The following is a 4,066-nucleotide window of genomic DNA, read 5'->3' as shown; positions in this document are numbered from 1 at the left end:
TACTAGCTGACCACTTAATCCTATTTTTCATTCTTATTCTTTCTCCTTTGAAGGACAGGTATCCTACCCAGAAAATCTGAGATTATCTCTCTAACTCAAGGTCACACCCACAAAGCCCCTTTTGTCATGTAAAGTAATGTGTTCTCCCGTTCCATGGATTAGAATGTGAACATTTTTGAGGAGTCACTACTTAGCCTACCCCAGGTGATTACCTCTTAGGTTTATGGTTTTATTTAAGAGAGAAATTTCTTCCAAGGAAACTTAGCATGTCTCTTAGATATTTCTTAAAATGCCAATTTAGATGTCTCTTCTGTTATCATGTGGCCTGTGAGGTCTTGTTACGGAAAGAAAATACAGCCAATACTGCCTATTTGCCAAATTCATCAAGGACATTTATATTTACTTGAAATCAAAGAATAAATTTTCTACAGTCAGATCTTTAGTTAGTAAAAATTTGCTCTTCTATTACAAACGCCCTGTGGAAGAAATGGCCAAATTACCTTTAAGTCCTTTTTATTTCCTTTTTTTTTTTTAAAGATGGAATTGAAGAGTGAATTTTTTAATGCTTTGCTTTGCCAGTTGGTTCTTGGGTGGTCAGAAGTCATCATAAACATAAATTGATATATTTTCCTGTAATAAGTTTGAATAATACATAGAATAAAATTATAAGCAATATCTCCTGTATTCCTAAAATGCTGTTTTTCTTTAAAATATATTTTTGCTTTGCCAATCGTAGTAGAGATTATGTCTAATATATGATTTTCTGAAGTATGTATATTTAAGTTCAAGCTGTTTAATGATATGAATATCCTTGAGTTTTTAAAAGAAAACTTTCATTGGAATTGAAAATCATTAAGTCTTTTTTTTGAGAGGTTTTTGCTATAGGGTGCGTGCACTCGACAGAAAGACAGAGACAGAGAGAGAGAAAATGAGAAATCATGCCATGCCAAAATCTCTTCTCCTCCATTCTCCTCTAAGGTTCCTGGGCATGCACACACACGTGCCGGGTATGAGTTTAAGCCACCAGGTCCGGGACTCCAGCCGCAGCTGACTACATGGGAGTCCAGTGACATAGCCATTATGCCAACTGCTGGTCCCAAAAATCATTAAGTCTTTTTAATGTACTACAGTACAAGTACAATGTAGTAAACAGGCCTCCTCTTAGCACACCCCCCCCCAATATTTTATCTCCATTCTCTGTAATTAAAAGAGAAAAAAGAGAACTAAACATCCCACTTGTCTTTTCAATAATATAAATATGATGTATCCTACTGTATTTACTTCGTTGATAACTATGTAAATGTTATTCTAACGTTTCAAAATAATATGACTTCTTTTATACCATTTTTTAAGTACCATAAACATTTACTTATCTGATGGTCAAGTTCTCAGGGAGGCTTATGATATAAGATAACAACTTTTCCAAGAAAAATCTTCCATGTTTTCCCAAACTAAGGTTAAGTTATTGTTGAATACATTGAAAATGAATGTTTCATTTTATATCTGTTATTCTTAATGCTCAACATTTTCTTCAGATTTTGAAATTGTCAAAGACATTTTGGGAGGGGTAATATGACCTGATCATCTTGCACTGGAAATATAGAGAGCATTTTCAAAGAAGAGTGATGAGTTTTCTGAAATATCTAGTATTTGCCTTAATCAAGATATGAAATGTATTCCACTTGATCCTTTTAAATTGTTTCTATGACATTTGCCACAGTAGTCATTAAATTAGATAGTAATAGCCCAATGTGTATTTGGATCCTTTCCGTTTTGCAGAAATAAAGAAACTGTGTTGGCTACTTTTCTGCTTTATGAGCCTCTGCAGGAACAAATGTGCTCATAAAATGTACATTAAGAGTTCTTCAATTATATTCCTATTTCCTTTAGCACCCTGGCCTCTTAATAAGCTTTTTCAGGAGTTTCTGGTCTGTATTCATTTAATTTCTTCCACATTCCTCATAAGCTTTCATCATGATTTAAATGAAATCTTTTTACAAGGTGCAATAGAATTATAACCAAGTGCATTCACTAAATATAATTCCTTGTAGGGGCTTATTTCCCTGCACTGGAAAAAAAAAACTACTTAGCATTTAACCTCTTATCTCTTTTTTGGTAATTTTTAAGAAACTCAATTATTGGAGATATATCCATAGACATGCATACAAATATATATTTTAAACATGAAGTAATATGTACCCCAGAGTATTTGTTTTATATACTGCTCAAGAAAGCTATTCAAGTACCTTAAACTAGGTGAGGGTAGGGATAGCTTTGGAATTCTCATCTGTTTACTCTTGGTTAAGTGCATTTTCTGGTAAATTATGTTGTCCCTTTGACAAAGTGTACAGTAAGCAGTATAAAAACTACGGTCTGAAAGCACGTGATGTACCTGGGCTCGATGTTGCATTATCTCTTTCTTGTTGACACTTCATCAGGCTCCCACATGAGTGATCACTGTGGCCTGTCACTTTCCTAACACATTGGCAGCATATACCTCATATAGTATGAGACCAGGAAAGACATGCTTTTTAATTTAATATTTAATTTTATTTATTACTATTATTTTAAATTTGCTCTAGAGCCCATGTCCTCACTGGAGAGAGCTACGAGAGATGGGGACAGAGTGAAAAACCAAGCTGCCAGTTCCAGGACTCAAACCACAGTAGGCTATGAGGGAGTCCAGTTCCTTAAGCACCATGCCACCTGTTGGCCCCAGAATATATTATTTTAATTTCACACACATACACACATACACATAGTGAGCACACACACCACATGCACATACACACACATTATATTACTTATAATTATTAGATAATGCATAGGTAATGAATATAGTAATAAACATATGTCAAATAGATCATGTTTATATTCCTATTTCTTATCCTCATTATTTACTTCTTCAATGCCTGCTCATTTCTGTATTGCAGAAGGATAATCATTTCAAGATTTGAATTTGGTTCTTAGACTGCTTCTCCTGTCATGTTTCACTTGTCTCTTTCTAATTTTTGCTTTTTTGAGGTTTTATTCTTTAATTTTCATCTAGTATTTGTTTTTCTGGTTTAAATTTTATAATCATCCTCCTTCTTAATTCCTAGCTTCATTTTACCATGTATGAACTTTAAGATGAAGTGTCAATATTAATTTTCTAGCACTGGGAAAAAAGAATTACTTTTAAAAATGTACATAATTAATTAGGAAAATAATCTAGGCTAGTAAAATAACACCAGGTTGATGATATAGTATAATATTTAAAATCAGATATTGAGCACATTGAAATCTCAGGTCTGCTAAGTATTTATTGCAGCATGATGTTAAAAAAGTGGCTTAGCTGCCGTAATTTTAATTTTCTCTTCACACAATGGGGGAAATAATATCTATCGTACAAGAGTAGTGTAATAATTAATGAGACAGTCTTTGTACAGGACTTAACAATGACTTTGGAACATTATGATATACTCATTACAAAGTGGCTATTATTGTTCATCAACTCATGTGCAAAAATATTAGGTTGTTGAGAAAGTCATGATGTATTTTTCTGTTTTCTGTGCAAAAATGCATCACGACCTTCTTGACAATCCAATAATTAGTTGAAAAAAATCCAAGGAAACCTGAGAATTCAGATATTGGTCAATATGAAGGCTAACCTAAGTGAGAGTTTTAAAGAAAATATTTTAGCTACTGACTGAAAATACCTTCAAAATTCTCCATTTTCAGAAAATGTCAACATTTTCTCAAAAGGAATAAATAACTTTCTTTTCCACATATTTTCATCTATTTAATTTATATATATTTTGCTAGTTCTCAAAGATTCTATTCCATAGACTATGAGGAGATGCTAAGTTTATATTTATGAAGTTTATGAACTCTTTAAAAAATAATAGCTAATCATTCTTCTAGGACTTTTTCTCCTATCCTAATTTTAAAATTTTTAACCATTATTGGGACCAGTAGTTGGTATGATGGTTGAGGCACTGGATCTCCCGCGTGGCCAACCAAGATTCAAGTCCCAGACCTGACACCTTGAAGATCACTCCGGGCAAGTGTGCACGTGTACCCAGGG

This window comes from Tupaia chinensis, unplaced genomic scaffold (genome assembly GCF_000334495.1).
Source record: "Tupaia chinensis unplaced genomic scaffold, TupChi_1.0 Scaffold148134_1, whole genome shotgun sequence".
In the NCBI taxonomy this organism is placed as follows: Eukaryota; Metazoa; Chordata; class Mammalia; order Scandentia; family Tupaiidae; genus Tupaia; species Tupaia belangeri.
The sequence above is the reverse complement of the archived record's forward strand: the minus strand, read 5'-3'. Positions refer to the sequence as shown.